The sequence below is a fragment of the Ochotona princeps genome, chromosome 9 (assembly GCF_030435755.1).
Source record: "Ochotona princeps isolate mOchPri1 chromosome 9, mOchPri1.hap1, whole genome shotgun sequence".
Classification (NCBI taxonomy): Eukaryota; Metazoa; Chordata; class Mammalia; order Lagomorpha; family Ochotonidae; genus Ochotona; species Ochotona princeps.
In genome coordinates this window covers 45,432,717-45,450,660 of record NC_080840.1, presented here as the reverse complement: position 1 = coordinate 45,450,660, position 17,944 = coordinate 45,432,717, and positions in this window count along the sequence as shown.

The following is a 17,944-nucleotide window of genomic DNA, read 5'->3' as shown; positions in this document are numbered from 1 at the left end:
TGGTTCATGCAAGGCAAGGACCTTAACCACTGTGCTATCGCTCTGGGCCCAGGTAATTATATTTTATCAGGAAAAATGTGTGTGCGCGGCTAGCTCAGTCGGTAGAGCATAAGACTCTTATCAGGAAAAATGTAATCCAATATTACAAATTATGCTTTATTCTCCTTTAGTTCACTCTCCTTTATATCAAAACACTTGACCACCTATTTTGCAGATGGCTATTTTGAAGAACAATGAGCATTTATTTTATAGAAAGCTTCTCATTTAAGGCATACCTATTTTCTCATGATTAGAGTCACTACGAACATTATCAGGTGTACCACTAAAATGGTATTATATCTGTCAATGCGTTGTTCAAGGAGGCAAATGGATTGGTGTGTTCAAATTGATGATTTTAGCTTTGGTTCCTTAATAAGGATAGTGTGGTCCATGATATTGTGCTATAAAGTTGTCATTTTTCTCTCTGGCTTACAATTTGTGAAGAGATACTTGGAGATAATGTAAAAATCTTGATTCTCACCAGTTTTTTTATGATTTAACATCCACTGATGGCTTTCTTAACTGTAGCATTACTTCTACATTACTTGATATTCTACCTTAAGGAAGGAAATCCCACCTTCCTATTGGCCATTCATCCGTTTTTGCCAGTACAGGCCCATAGATTCGTACTATATTCATTAAATTATGATCCATTATTTATTTTGATGACTAAATTCTCACATTGAGTAAGTAGAAATCTCTTTAAACTAGCTGGTCTTTTTGACTTGATGCTGTCATTTTACTTCCTTATCATATTAATAGGGGTCCACCATTGAAATAGAAACAGTAGGAGATTGACACATGGGCAAATACACGGACAAATATCTAGAAAACCATCCAGCTAGCTAGACATAAAAAAGACTCATTGCCAAAAATTGGCTTATGTGTCTGTGGCGCTGTCTGGGAAGCCTGGAGGGTACTTTCAGCAGGCTGACAATGCTCAAGCCGAAGCTGAAGCTTATAGTACAAAGGCGATTGCCTTCCTCTTGAGGAAAGCTTTAGCTATACTCCTAAGGCATTTTCACTGGTCAGAATTGTTAGAATACCCCTTGTACTTAAAGACAATTGATTGTAGATGTTAATCACATCTGCACAAACCTGCAACATAAAAAGTAAATACATGCATGGTTGAGTAACTTGAGTTACAGCCTAACCGAGTAGACACATGAAATGGTCATACTTTCTAGCACGTGATCTTTCAATTTCATCTTACGCTTTCCTTTCCAGTCTTGGAATCACATTTTTGTCTTTGAAGGTCTGGCTTCTGTAACTGGGCCATCATGGTGAAAAACCAAAATCTGGTTACCAGGTGTTGATTGCATTTGTGTTGCAATTTATTTAAGCCACATGGAATATTGTTTTTCTCTAGTGTAAGTTCATGAATTAAAATATCTCCTCCCTTTTTTTGCCTGATAATTACTTCATGCCAACATTAATTTTTAAAAAATTTTTGTGAGATATTTTATTCTGACCATTGTTGCTGATGTGTTAGAAACCATTATTAGTATTATTACAGATTTATACAACATATGATTTTTCTTTGGCTGATTGCCCGAGTATTTTTTAAGTGTCCAGCAATTTAACCATGATATATTGAATATTTTTCTCTCTCTCTTTCCTGCTCCTCTCTTTCTCACTCTCTTCCTCTCCTACCTTCATCGCTCATTCCCTTCCTTTTTTAAAAAGTTCTTTCTTGGGATGTAATGTTATTTTCTTTCACTACATCTGAAAACTTATTGATCATTTTTTCTCAAAATTGCATTATTTGTCATTTTCTTCCTTCTTTCCTCTTGGAGCTCCAATTTCAAATTTTATAATGACTTTGATTTTATACAACAAGGCTCAGTTTATTTTTCCCCACAGTTTTTCTCTTCTTTACACATTTGATTTCTCTTAAAATTCACCAAGATTTTCTTTCACTATCTCTCCAAAAGTTGATAAACTCACTCAGTAACTATTTTTATGTGTCTTACTTTTTATCTTTTAGAGTTTCCACTTGGTTCTTTTTCTGTTGTTTCCATTAGTCTGCATAATTACCTCCTCCCAATTCTGTCCAATTTTGCTGATTATCTTTGCTCTTGGGTTATTGATACTAACTTAATTTAAAGTTCTTTCCTTCAAATTCTGATATCTTTGTTTTCTTGGAATCTGTTACTATGTACTATCTTTCCCTTCACCATTGTTCTTTATTTCTTATTTCATGCTATATCTAGCAACTTTTTTGTTATGGAGTTGGCATTTTTATTGATACACTCATTTTTAAAGACAGAGACTATGTTATTTTTCTTATCTCTGTAGATTTTCATTGTAGCAGGAACTTAACTCTATTGAAATTAACCTCCAGGCTCTTTCGGAATGAACAGCAGCTGAAAAAGCTCAATTCTTTGCCTTCCAGTTTTTGCCTTTCACTAGGAACATGGGTGTGTCTTCAGTGCATGCAAAATTTAGGCTTTGACCAAGGGTAAGAAAAGTCAGATAAAGTTTTTAAAGTTTCCCTTCTATGGGTCTCTAGTTTCTGGCATTTCTCATTTACCCTCTGTGTGTTTTCAACATCTCAAAATTCTATCCCCTAACTCCTCAAGTCAATGAAAGAAGAATTCTGCTATAGTTCAATCTCATGCCATGCAGAGTCTGATAGAGCAATGAACAAAATAGTTCTGTTAAATTAAATCTATCACAATCTCGTCTTCTGGGGATAGGTTTTTCCCAGTTTCTGTATGTTTCAGTCACTATACCTTGCCTACACATAATTTTTTAATACTTTACAATATTTTGAATAAAGTTTCTCTTTGTTATTTGCAGGTAGTATTTCAATATGAAATAATTTACTTACCAAAATTGGAATATTCACTACATAATTTTATCTTTTATAATTTTTACTTTCTAAAAGGATTTATCTACTTATTTGAAAACAAAATTACAGGGAAAGAGGTGGTGGGGCTGGGGTGAATTTCATCCATTGATTCACTTCCCAAACAGCCCAACAGCCAGGACTGAGCCAGGCCCAAGACAGGAGATTTATCTGGTCTTCCACGTGGTGACAGGGGCACAAAGTCATCATCTCCTGCTTGCCCAGCTGGATCAGAAGTGCAGCAGACAGGACATTAATTGGTGCGCATATTGAAAGCTGGCTTTGCAAATGGAAACTTGAGTTGCTTGGCTGTAATGGTGCTCCTCACTACAAAGATGGACTCCTTTCAAATGTAAATAGTATATTTAGTTATATACGTATACTGAATAATGTGCTACTATCTTCTAATGATGGGCATTACCTGTCTAATTACATTAAGCTTCTCTGTCCTGTATTTCTCTGTAGTCTGAAAGACTATATAATGAGGAATGTTTATATCCTGCAATAAACCTGTTCAAGTGTGTTTATTAGAAGTTATGAATCAACAAACAGCCAACAAGCAGAATCTCACCCACCTGGTATTTCCATAAAAATTTCATTGACACGGAAACAAGTTCATTTATTTACATATCATTGGTATCTGATTTCACATCACAGTGGAAGAATTGAGTAGTTGTAACAGACTGTATCTTTAGCAAATGTTGTTAACTTAAAAGAGTGAAGGGAGCCATGAGCCAAGGAATGACAGCCAAGGAAAAGCATTCCCCTTTTAAGCCTCCGCAAGGAATGTATGTATATATATATATATATATATACCAGTGCCTGTATTTTATGAAGACTATGTAAAACTTCCATGTTATAGAGCTATGAGGTTAAGACACCAAGTTTATGATTTATTATATAGTGGCAATAGAAAACAAATTTATTCACATGCTCATATACCGTACCATCATGCTCACTAGGAAAGATTCATTTCCAAATTACTCAAGAATTTCACAATGAATTAGCTAAGCACAAAGTAGAGCAGAATATGTCTCGCTGAATCAGCTTTATTTTGGTAGCAACACATTTGCAGCAGGTACTTTCTATCTGTTTCTGCCATCTGTGATGCCTGAAATCATTATGAAAAAAATTCATGTGTGAAAGGCAATTCTAAGGATGTTCATTGGGTTATGGTTGCCAAGGAAACCATTTTACTTGGTAATCAGTGTATTTAGTATGTCTCTGTTACTTTGTGTTTAGCTCCTAAAAAATGCCAGTGCAGAGTGCATGAAAAACACAAGGGAGGAAAAATGAAGAATGGAATATTGGCTTCAGCAAAAGTAAACCTGAATAATTTATTTCCCAGGTAGCTGGAAAAAATCAAAGTAATAAATGACTTTTTTTGGGCACAAATTGATGTAGTGAGATCAATTCTTCAATAGCAGATTGGAAGGACTATGTGAGGGCCCGGGGATTCTCTTACAATGCCTTGAGGTTCAGGGTGCAGCTTGCCCAACAGCAGGCCAAGTTTTTCAAAAGCTCCCTCACCTTGCCCTTTCTCTTTCCCTGTCTGTCTCTCTCTCTCCAGACCAGCATTTTTCCTTCTCAGAATGCCTTTTCAATCTTAAGTGTTAGGTTCCATTCACTGTCACATTGAATCACAGCTTTTTTTTTTTTTTATACAACTGAGGGAATGGATCCCTGGAGAGACTGAATAACTTACTACCACTTGGACCTAAAGGAAATGAAAGAAATCAGCAGGAAAGGGTGGGGTACCAGGGAACAGTTTTGTGGGCTGTGTTTTGAGACCTTTGGGATAATTTTTCATAGAGAACACAAAGTTGACTCCATGGCCTGATCACAGTGAGACTATCTTATGCTAGAAGATGGCCATTTGAATTATGCTAGAGTGAAACAACTGCCGTTAGTGTGCTGTTATATTTCTCAAATTATCAAGGGCTAGTTCTTGTGATATGTTTTTGTTTTAGGGTCATTCATGCTGGTTCCAAGTGTCAGAACCTCAGGGATTTCACATTTGCACATCAATGCAGTTGCTTTCACTTCCTGCATTGTAATAATCTTGAAGTGCATGGTCTTGAGAATGATTAAATCTGACATCTTGTTGGTTAGAGAGATAGTCATGCAAAACTGACATAAAATTACAAGAAGAAGAGCAAACCAAGAGATTTTAATTCTTTTCGGGGAAGTAGAGAAGTACAGTTGGACAAATAAGTGTAACTCACTCTATGTTTATCCCATTCAGTGTGAATTTTACTTTCGCATCACTTTTTGAGCATGCAGTGCCTGAGCGATATTGTTACAAAACAAGAAGTGCAAGGCAGGATCTAGCATCTAGTTTGCTTTTCAACAGCTAATAAAAGTAAAAACAAATTGAATTTTGAAGATTTGCTATAAAATCTTTAAAATTTATAAATAAGGATACACCAACAATAAAATTTCTGGAAGATTTCTAATAGAGAAGATAAAGGCCCAGTGCTGGATGCTTGGCTGCTATGGACAACTGCAAAGTGAGTCAGCCCAGGTATCACTGTCTGTCGTCTGTCTCTGTCATTCAAGTGGATGAAAGTAAATCAATAAACATTTTTTAAAGTTACTAGAAAGATGTGTGACTATACCTTTTCTTATGGTAATTATATCTGAGTTAGAAATGAGGGTTTCCTGATCATGTTTCATGATTCTCAATGGGTTGATGTTTTAGCCAGTTTAAGTAACTTGAAGATATAGATCTAATTATCACAAACATATCCATCTTTTTAGAGAAGTTGAGGTTTTCCTGAGAGGTATAGGAGGTACTTCAAAAAACTCACAGAAAATGGAATTACAAGGGAAGCTACCTGTTAAGGTAGCCATGGATCTTTCCATATGCTGCTTCACTCCCCAAGTAGCCACACAATAGCCGAGCTAAGCTGATCAGGAAATAGAGCAGCTGGGTCCCATGCTGTGTGCAAGGCAAGGACTTTGGCCACTAGACTGGCACGCCAGGTCCAGGTACTCATGTCTTATATCAGAGGTTTTAGTTTGATACCAACATTGACTCCTGTCTCGTGTTCCCTGCTAATGCAAACTTTGGGAGGCAGTGGTGATAGGTTGGGTAATGTGGTTCCTGCTACAAATGTGAGAGACATAGAATGAGTTCTTGCCACCTGACTTCACCTCCTAGCTGCTGTGGGCAATTGGAGAATGACCCAGTGGATGAGAAGTATTTCCGTCACTCATTTCTGTACCTTAGCCTCCCAAACAGATAATTTTTATATAACATGTGGTTATTTTGTTGGTAAATATTTCAAACCTATGCAGTTTTTTTTTATAAAACAGATTTTTATGAACTTTCCAAAAACCCCTAGGATGTATGGGTTTAAAAGTTTCTGGAAAAAATAAATTTATATTTTAATTCCATTTTCTGTAAGCTACTGGAGATATCCTTGTATAAATATTGAACTGGAAGTGGCTTTAATCTCAACTCTATTTGGTTACATGATTCTAAATTCCATCCCTTTTCACTAACTCAGACACACCGTCTGCATGCTCCAATGGAGATTTCCTCATCTGTGTCCTGAAACAGTGAGTTGCTCTGGAGAGCATTCACTGAGAATCTCCTTGACGAGGGCTTGCTCCATTAGAAGAGGAGCTACTCCTGTGCTTTTCTTATGAGAACCTCTCAAACTCAGATTCCCCAGAAGTCTTAATGTCTCCTGAGCTCCGGTAACATCAACAATAACACTTGAAAAAGGAAAGAAACACTGAAGTATTTTGTTTTACTATCTTAAATAAGTTATTGTGGCCCTGTGAGTTATGCTGCTGTCCCTAGTGCTGGTATCCATTTTTTCCCCAGCTGCTCTACTTCTGATCCAGTGCTCTGCTAATGTGACTACAAAGACAACAGAAAATGACCCAAAGCTTGGGCTTCTGCTACCCACGTGGGAGAACCAAATGAAGCCTATAGCTCCTGACAATTGCCAGACCCAGACTTGGGATGCTATAGCTATCTGGAGGGTAAACCAACACTTAAAAATCTTTCTCCTTCTCTGCCTCTCTGTGCAATTCTGGTTTTCAAATAAATAGAACAAATTTTAAAGTGATTAAATAAATCAACAAATGACTTAAAAAGACTAAATTGTTATTTCAGGGTAGATGTTTGGTGTAGCCTTTAAGTTACCATTTGTTAAGCTGCATTAGGTATCAGGGTGCCTGAGTTTTCATCCTGATTCTGCTTTAAATTATAGTTTCCTGCTAATGGACACCTAGGAGGAAGTAAGGGTATGGGGTATAGTTCAAGTAGTTGGGTACCCACTTCCTATCTTGAACAAGTTTGAACTCCTGGCTGTGGCATTGACCTGGGATAGCCCTGGTGATTGCAGGCTTTTTGGAAACGAACTGATGGATTTTAGTAGCTTCTCTTTGTATCTCTGTTTCTATGTCACTTTGCCTTCAAATAGTAAAAATTGAAGGGATATTTGGCATACTCCAGATCTGTGGAATTATATTTCATGTATTGGATTGCAGAGAGTTTAGAACTATTTTGCACAGATTTTACTCTTATTCCTCATTATTTATCCAATCCTTTGTATCAATATGAAATTAAATATGCAATTAGAAATCATCAAACTATTGGAGGAAAACATGGGAAGTACTCTTCAACATATAGGCATTTGGAAAGACTTCTTAGAAAAGTCACCAAAAATATAGGCAGTCAAAGCCAAAATAAACAAATGGGAATATATCAAACTAAGAAACTTCTCTATTGCAAAGGAGATAAGCAACAAAGTAAAGAAGCAACCAACAGAATGGGAAAAAAAAATCTTTGCACACTACACGGCCAATGGGGGACTAATATCCAGTATTTACAAGGAGCTTCAGAAACTCAATGACAACAAAACAAACAGCCCTGTTCTGTGAAGAAATAAGCAAAGGAAATAAACAGACATGTTTCAAAAGAACAAATTCAAATGGATAATAGACATAAAAAGTGCTCAGGTTCCTTAGCTGTCAGGAAAATGCAAATGAAAACCACATTGAAGTTCCGTCTAACTCCAATGAGATTGGCCTACATTTGGAAATCTATTAACAACAACTTCTGGTTTGGATGTGGGGAAAAAAGTACCATAATCCACCTTTGATGAAGTGTAGACTATTTCAACTAAGACAACTAAAGATTGACCACTATATGATGCATCCTCATACTCTTATGAATATATTCAAGGAAATGAAATCTGCAGATTTGAAAGTGGCCTGCAAATTATAGTTATACCAATCTATAGTTATACCAGCACAATCCAAAATAGGAAACAACCCAGATGCCAATAGAAAGAGAAATGGATAAAGAAACTGTGGTATATATTCCGTGTAATACTATTCAGCCATTGAATAGAATAAAATTCTATCATTTGCAACCAAATGGTCCCAACTAGAGACTATTATGCTTGGTGAAATACTCCAAGCCAAAAAGGAAAAATACCATATGTTTTCTCTGACATAAGGCAACCTTCATGCAAATACAAGATAGATATATGGGTAAACATGTATAGACATATATTCTTATAGATGTACTATATAATGAAGATTGGCATACTGGAAGATGAAGATTCATTGCAGTATGCATCTCTACTTGCAAATAAAAGGAGGTCTCACAATGAAGCTGTTAAATATACCTTAACAACAGGATACTAGACCATCCACTATTGTCTATACTCACAGTACCATGATATATTTAAATAGCATAATGTTGGACTTGTGACCATTGATGAAGGCTTTTACTACTGTAATAATATGGGGAACACACTGGGGAGGAAATGGGAGATTACAAGGGGGAATCCCTGTGCCTGTGGAACTGTATCATGAAAAATAATAATAGTAGAAAGAAAAGATAATTAACCAGCAAAAGCAACAGCAAATAATCCTTTGAATTAAGTGCATTATAAAATCACAAAAAAGAAATGTGAAATATGATCTAACTATTTTTTATTCAACTTCTTCCAGGTTTTGGTATTGGGAGCTCTTCCAATGGGTTTCCATTGACATACCCATTCTTATGGAATTTTTTTAAGCTCTTGTTTGATTTAGGCTAGCAAATCTTCCACAGGCTGTGTGTTTGTACCATAATCCCAGAATGAGTTATCACTCACTGGATCTCTTTTTGCTTCTCTTGAATAATGGTGCTTGATGCTAAGTTTTACTGCCACATTAAATCATTGCTGCTGAGATTTCACTTTTTGTATCAGTAAATTAGTTTTTATTTTAATTAATTAATTGGTTAATTAATTAAACTATTCCATGGTGTAGCTCCATAGGCTCAGGAGTTTACCTCCCCTCCTCTACAAATTTTACCCACCACTGATTTCCTCAATGTCATTACAATGGTGCAGTCCTTCACAATTAGTCATAAGTCTATCATTGTGCTATTTAAGTGCATCCTGACATTATAGGCAGGGACAGTGGCAGAAAGTCCAACATCCTATTGTCAAGATACATTCAACAATTTCATTGGGAATCTATCTTTGATTTGGAAGTTGAGATGCACACTGTATCATATCTTCACATCTGTATGTGGTAGCCTCTACTACAAAGTTATTCTGTATTTCTGCTGCTCCATCTGTGCTTGTAGTCAGATCAAACTAATAAACAGGATGGACAGTTCTTTGCCTTGGTTCACCTCCTGAGCTCCTGATGAACTCCCCCTTCCCACCTGGTAGTCAATAGAGCTCTGGTCCCTGATCATTGGCAGCTGACCACCGCTGGGGTATCTGGTCACTGCAACACCTCTGTTTTCCCTGTTACTTCCCCATGTCCATGGGTCTCCAGATGCCTCTCTGCTGTCAGCCTGTCCTCTTCTATTTCCTGAAATCTGTGCACTCTGCTTCACCCTGGCTAATTATTCTCCATCAGTTTAAACAGGTTCCATCTTGCTTCCCACACCCCTGTCCCAAAAGGTTTTTTTTATATTTTTGACAATCTTTACATAGTTAATTACAGTAAAAAGGTTCAAGGGGTATAGGGAAGTGGGTAAGACTATTATTTCCATATTGTTTCCTTCATGTATCTGAGGTAAAGGGGGATATTGCAGGAGAAACCCCACCCAGTTTCCCACCCACCCCAAGTCCCGGATGTGGGGCATGCTCTGAAATACTTGCTTAAGTGGTTTTGATAGTTCTCCAGTTATGAATCGCTGCCAGTCTCGCCACTCCAAGCACTATGAGGTCGTTGAAGAATCCACTGATTGACATAGTACATCATAGAGTCTCCATTTGTCCAGTATTTCGCTGCCAACATATAGCTGAGATGGTTGATTGACTTGTTCTGTCTTCTGTCTTTTCTTGGCTAGGGTTCTGAGTCTGGCATTTTGATTGGGGAAATCCCCAAAGAAACTTTGAGGTATTCCCAGACCAGATTCTTGTGTGTTCTAGCAAGCACAGGGCCCGTCACAGTCCATCACCATGATCAGCTAGTGGTTGCAATTGCTGGGTTGGTTCTTCCACTGGAACCAATGGGTGTTGCAGTCCAGCCTGGCTCTGCCCAGCACATACTCAGTCCTCACATAAACCAGTGGGAGTTGCAGCCTAGTCAGAGCGACCCACAATAACCCCCACCAGGCCCGCTTCCTACCCTGGTTTGCCAGTATGTGTGGCAGACTAGTCCAGTCTGTCCCACATCCCGTTTGGCTCTCGTACATGTCAATGGGTATTGAAGCTTAGTTCCATCTAACCAGCTCAACTATCCAGCCCTCACGGATGTTGTTGAGTGCCTCTCTGTCTAGCCATCCCAGCCCCCATCCTAGTTCTCTTACCCTCCCGTGGGAGTAGTAACCCAAGAGGGAGGAGCCCACTATTTCCCTCCCAGGTCTCTCTCAATCCTGGTTTATGCACTCTTCGGGTGGTTCTGTGGTTTGACTTGACAGAATTAGCCCCCAGTGCCAGCTTCTGCCAGCTGATGCTGCGGCTAAGCCCAAACAACCCTCACCTACTCTAATTTATGCTTGCACCAGTAGGGATAATCAGCCCAGCCTGGCTTTTCCCTGATCTAGTCCACATGAGGCACACAGATGTTGTAGCCCTGCTTAGTCTGGTCTGTCCCCATTCCAGCCCATGCTCTCCAAGTGGGAGTAGCCGTCCAGGAAGGGAATCACGCCCTTAATCCCCCTGTTGACTCCGACCTCTCCCTTCCTGGTTCTCACGTGTGCTGGTTGGGTGCTGTTGTCACATCCAGTACAGGCAACCTCACCTTGGCATTCCTTATTGTGCACTGGTTTTTGTCGTGACTGAACTTGGCCCGACCCACACTTTGTTCTGGTGTTTGGATTTGCCAGTGGATGACATGAACTGATTCAGCCTTTTCTGCCCCCTACTCATGCCAAATGTATGCCAGTGGGAAACTTTCCATGTCCTATTCTGGACTGTTTCCTATCATGCTTCTTGTGCTTACCTGCAGGGACTGTGTCCTGCCAGAGGCGTTGCCCAGGCTCCTCTATCAGAACCCCTCCCAATGCCAGATTTTGCTCATACCAGGGGGTCCATGAGCCAGTCATACTCACTTCACCTCCTGTCCTAGCAGAAACAATGGCTTTTCTTGACTGGCCTTCAACCCATTCTGGTTCTTGCTGTTGGATGTTTCAGCCCAGCCATGGCTTGTCCATACCCACATACGGCTCACGTATGGCTCAGTAGGGGTTCAGACCTAGCCTAGTCCATCCCACATCTACCCTGGTCCTCCAGGACACCAGACGATGTTGGGGTTTGGCCTGGCCTGATGCATCCAGTCCCAGTGCACACTAGTGCCAAGGGAGACTACAACTGTTTCTTGGTTAGAATGCAACCCCCATTCCAGCACATGCGCCCTTGGTGGGAACCTCAACCCAGCCAGGGGTGTCCCCTTAGATCCCCAACCAGGCCTGTTCACAGCCATAGATCACGTGGCTGCTCTGACTTAGCTTGGCTCAGTCCCTCACTTGTCCTGGCCTCTGCCTTAGACACTGTGGCTTAACATCTTTGACTCACGCAGACCAGTAGGTGCAAGAGCCTAGCTCGGCATGACCTGTGCTCCATCCTGGTTTCTAGTTTCACTTGTAGGCTAAGGTTTGCTCAGTCCTGCCCAGTACATCCCGTTCCATTACCAATTTACACATTAGCCAACTGTTGGAGCTACTTTGCCCAGCTTGTCTGACCCCCAGGTCTGGACCACATGTTCACCAGTGGGAGCTATGACTCACCAGGGGAGTTTCCCAAGTTCCTCCATTTGATCCCCTTCCAGACCCAGTTCTCACACATGCCAATGGGTTTTAGGCCAGTGCTCGGCGCAGTCTGGCCTTCCATTTGGCCGTATATGAGCTGGCGAATGTTGCAGCCTGGCCCATCCCACACCCTATTCAGGATGCACATTCGGGTGCTGCTGCCTTGACCAGTCCAGACTGTTGCAGGTTCCTTTACCTGTGATTGACGGCAGGCTCCTTGGTCACACCTAGATTAGTCCATCACCACCCAAACTCTTGAGCTAACCAGTGGGGCTAGAATTTCCACAGGTTGTGGCCCACACATCCCCCACAGAATCTACACCCAGATATGGTTCTCAAGTACTAGTTAATGTCATGGTCCTGCCTAATGTGACCCATCTGCTGATCCATCATCATGTCAGGTAATAAAATATCCTGCTGGACAAGCCCCAACCCTTAGCTTTTGCATGAACTGGTGTTCGGTGGTCAGCATTGTTCAGTGATTACAAGTTCTTCAAAGGAAGAGTTACTTTCATTGGGAATCTTTCGGATTGACTCACACCCTGGAAGCACAGTGGGATCAACCTGGAGCTACCTAAGCAGCAATTCAAAGAACCAAAACCTCAGAGCTCCCCAGCCGGGCAGCCAGCAGGCAGAGCCTGGTGCTAAATGGCGCACTGGCTGCCCAGGGACAGCTCACCACATGCACATGGTGGCTGGAGTCGGGATCCGAGCAAGATGCTCCGTCCTGAGGTCCACCCCCCTGCCCCAAAAGTTTTTACTTTAAGGCTCTCAAAGCTGACAGGGAAAGGACACACACCTGAGTATGCACACATATTCATGAATAATTTTATATATTACCAAAGGTATTTATATTAAACCAAGTGTAAATTCACTCTGTCTCCCACTCTAAAATCCATTACCAAATATACTGTTCATCTACAACCTCACAGTGTTGTTTATCTGTGAATTTCTGTTGCAGCAATGAGACTCTTCTTTCTACCACTCACTAGTTATTCACTTACTTAATTATCAAATTCCACTACACATTCTGACAGGAGTATCAGAATTATAAACCTGCTATTGAAAACCTGTAATTATCAACTAAAGCCTAGCGCTTAGGTACAACAGCCTTTCCATTATGTTTCTTCTCATGTTTAGTCTTAACTGAATATATTCATTTCCAACATTACTAAGTTCAGTACTACCAGAACTCCTCCCCAATTTCTTAGTGAGGTTGTTTCATACATCTTAAATACTATTACATTATTTTGTCATATTCCACCTTCCATCAAGAATTCCATTCAAGAATTCCTGACTGCTTACATAATTTTCTCAAAACTTGTGTTGGAGGTCAGCACAGTAGCTCAATTGGTTAATCCTCCCCTTGCAAGCAGCAGTTCATTTCTTGGCTCCTCAATTTCCCATCCAGCTCCCTACTTATGGCCTGGGAAAGTAGTGGATGATGGCCCAAAGCCTTGAGACCCTGCATCCATTTAGGAGACCTGGAACAGGCTCCTGGCTCATGGATTTGGATCAACTCAGCTCTGGCCTGTGGCCATTTGGGGATTGAACCAGTGGATAGAAAATGTTTCTCCCTGTCTTTGCCTGTAAATCTGCCTTTGCAACAAAAATAAATACACCTTAAAAGAATACTTGTGTATATTAAGGTTCACTTTTTGTTTTAGAAAAGCTTACTGATTTTGACAAAGGCATAATATCATAACTCCATCAATACAATATCAAAAAAAATATTTTACCACCCCCAAATCCCCTGTGTTCTATTGATTCACCCTCCCCACCTTTCTGTTTCTTCTCTGTCAATTGCTTATCTTTTCCTTGCTGAGGTTCTGATGTCCTTTCTAACATGTCGGGTAATTGGAAGTGTCCACTATGTAACCTCCAAGATTGTCTTGAAGTAAATTTACTTAGCAACATACATTTAAGTGTTACTCATATTCTTTTTTGGCTTGATAGTTCCTTTTTACCATTAAATAAGTTTATGTTATTAAGCTATACCACACTAGTTTAATTCCACTGTGGGGAGAAAATTTTATATGGCTTTTATTATTTTAAGTTTATTAGACTGTGTTTTATGGCCCAGAACATGGCTTATCCTGACAAATGTTGCTTGCAACTTCTGGAAAATAATTTCTCCTGCATTATATGAAGTATTATATAAATGCCAATTAGAGTAAGTTAACTGGTACTGGTGTTCAACTGGAAGAGGGTTCAACTTTCCCTCTGACTGAGGATGCTGTTATCAGCCTACTCCTGCTCTTGGGACTTTTAGTTCACACACACACACACACACACACACACACACACATCAAAAACTCATGCAGACATTTGGCTGAGTGGTTAAGAAATATTAGGGCTTGGCAACATTTAACTGGGAATATTTATATTCGAGTCCCACCTATGGCATCCCAGTGCATGCAAGGCAAGGACTTTAATCACTATGTTGACTTCTCTGACGTTGGCTGTGTCTATTATCATGGGCTGATACTTTTCATGTGTCTCATACAATTTTAAAATTTGATTTCCTTTTAAGGGACACAGGGAAACAGGTTATTGTCTTTCTCCTGCACAATGAGACAGGGTTCTGGCCAACTCTTTTCTACCAAGGAGCAGACTTTGTTATAAAGAAGCCTCTTGACTTGATAGTGGCCATCAATCCTGTCCCAGAAAGGACCTTATTGAATCTTTACCAGGATACCCGGTAAAGAAATTAAAGGAATCCAAGTGTAAGCCACCCATAACACTGTAACGCCCAGGAATCTCACTCTCACAGTACTCACTACTCAGCCTGCAGCAACTCTCGACTGCCTGTTAAAATCTCTTACTGATTTACAGCTCTTGTGGCTTCTCCTGCAGCTAAGCTAATCTCAGGTGGACTCCTTGGATTCTCCTGGTCTTCAGATTGTGAGATGTTGATTTGATTTTCCTGCCCTTGGATGGATTCAGGTGAAGTCACTTCTTATTAGACCGTTTCCAGTTTGCTTAGTTTTGGAGAGAATACATGACTTCTAAATTCTTTCCATATCAGAGCTTAAATCACAAGAAGTTCCCTGTCTGTTTTGTCTTAGTTCGTCTTTAGTTGAAGTCTGTTTCTGAAGCTGGAAGATAAAAAAAAAGATCATTACAAAGAAATTAGAAACTAAAATAGCAACATTTCTGGACAAGAACTAAGTCTCAAGTCATATTTTTTTTTCTCTTCTTTATGGAAACCACTTACAAAATGAACTCGAAATGGTGATTTTGAATATCCATGTCCCCATTTTGCTTTTATATTCACCACAATGTGAGCCTTTTGTTTAGAGTTCACTGGGTCTGATTTACAAAATTTATATGTTTCTACATTTTTTTGCTAGTACTTATAGATTGCCAAAGAATATCAAGGAGATCTACAAGCTTTTTCCTATCATTATTCATCCCTGCTCTCTCTAAATTCTATCCCAAGAACCATCAACTTTAAAAGGCCCTATTTCCATTTCTGTTCACAGAAACTTTACCTTTGTGTTGCTGATGGAGGTTGGTGCTCTTACATTTGGATGGGAACTTTTTAATAGTGAGCTAGCTAGAAATGACGTGGTTGGCTTTGATGGAAAAGGTCTCGAATCTTTACTCCCATGATGAGATTTTTTTTTCTTTGAGAAATGAAATCTCTTTTTTTCGAAAAAATTGTGATTTTTCATGAAAAAGAATATGTCCAAAAAAGTTGCCTTGTTCATGAAAGAGCTTCAGTGTGATCTAGCTTTCCATTACGTAACACAGTGTTCTGCACTGCTTGACAGATTTCACAGCTCAGATGAAATCCGCCCTTTGCCTTTTCCCTCTCTTGCTTGGTCTGGTCTGGGCCTCTGTGACACTAGGAGGATCTCAAATCTGAAATGATCCCAAACTGTATTTTTAATAGCAATTTATAGATCTATAGAGACAAAGGGAGATGGTAAAAGTGAAAGAGAGAGGATGAATGGGGAAAGAAAAAAATGAGTAAGAGAGAAACGGCTGCAGTCCTGAAGTGGCCTACAATTCTGCAATGTCCAGGTCTTAGACAGACCAAAGCCAAGGAGCCAGGAGCCAGGATCTCAATACAGATCTTCCAAGTGACAAACAATGACAATATTACTTCCAGTTTCATCTACTGCCTCGCATAGTCTGCATAAGCAGAAAGCTTCAGTCATGACTGGAGCTGGGACTTGAACCCAGGCACTCTGAAATGAAATCCAGATGTCAACATCCCAAGTGGTCACATATCTGTCTCTACAGTCTGCAACTTTTTGATGATATGATTTTGGGACCTGATGCCGTAAGTAAATAACTCTATACCGTCACAGTTAAAATACACAGTCATTAGAAATGTTGCTTTTAAGTTTCCTTCAGGCAATTTACACAAAGTATGTATGAAACATAAATGAGCTTCATGTTTAAACTTCAGTTACCATGCCTAGATATGTCATGATACGTGCAACCTCCCCCTCCCCTGCCATTATCCAAACTGAGAAACACCTGCAGTCCAAAGTATTTTAGATAATGGATAGTCAACCTGCCCTTTGTAGAATAACTGGCTGATTATGTACGCAATGGGGTGAAAGAGAACTGATTATGATGCAGTCCACTTTTGCTTCTGGCCAAGGTCTGATGTGTAAAGAGTTGTGATCAAATTAATTTTGTATTCATATTGGTAAGAAACTTGATACTGGAGTGCTTACTATGAGAAATCCTTTAAAAAGCACAAATCTATTTAAGAAAGGCATTTTCCTTTAAATGTAATAGTCTGCATAATTTTCTAAAGCTGCCAGAAGCACACCAAACAATGAAACTTCCGAGAGGGCACTTAACTTCATATTTTCAAAGCGAAGCCCTGGGTCAGAGACTTCAAGGTGTAGTGAGGCTTGAGAACTCAAAGTTTAAATGGGTGAAAGGCAATGAAAAGGAAGAGGGCTGAGGGGAAAAGCAAGCTGTGCTATGTTGCGATTACTCAACAAGACATTTTCAAAGGGAATTTTCTGCATAGCAGAACACGGAAGGTAAATATGGCTGTTCTAGCTGTGAGAACAAGGACGACGATTTACTAAAAATTTCTTTCTCCCTGTGTTTAAGCCACACACGGACTACAAAATGCATATTCCTGGCATTTCTGAGTCAAATGGGAGCAAGTTTTCTTCCCAGTTTGTAACTGGAGAAATGGTTGGTTTGCTTATCAACCTATATTTTGCCTTTCACAATTAAAACTTTTATGGCTGTGTATTTCCTAATCCCTGGCTTGTAGGCAGCACTGGTCTAAGTTTCCACAAGTCCCTGAAAAAAAAAAAAAAAGAGTTTTCATTCATACAAATCCATTTAATTTGTAAGTTTGACTTCCAAATTGTACTTATGTCCTTCCTGTAACTGCGGTTCTCAGAAACGGTTTTGTCTTGTTCAGCAGAGTTTTGAAAAACCTGGCTCTAGCATTTTATTTTTATTATTAAAATGATGAACTAACTGTGAAATGTGAACAACTATGTGTTTTATCCTTAATTCCAAAATTGTAATACTGTCATAACCAGAAGTAGATAATTAAAAAGACAGAAAAACATCCGCATGAATGAATATAGGTGATATTGAGGCCGGTTTTATGATGCAGAAGGTTAGGCTGCCTCCTGAAGCACTGGCATCCCATTTGGGCTTTGGTTTGAGTCATGGCTGCTCCACTTCCTATCAAGCTCTCAGCTAATATGTCTAGGAACGTAGTGGAAGATGGCCCAAGTCCTTGGGTTCTGCCATCCAAGTGAAAAACATGGAATGAACTCCCAGCTCCTTGTTTCTGATTTAACCATGTCCCAGCCCTGGCCATTGCCACCACTTGG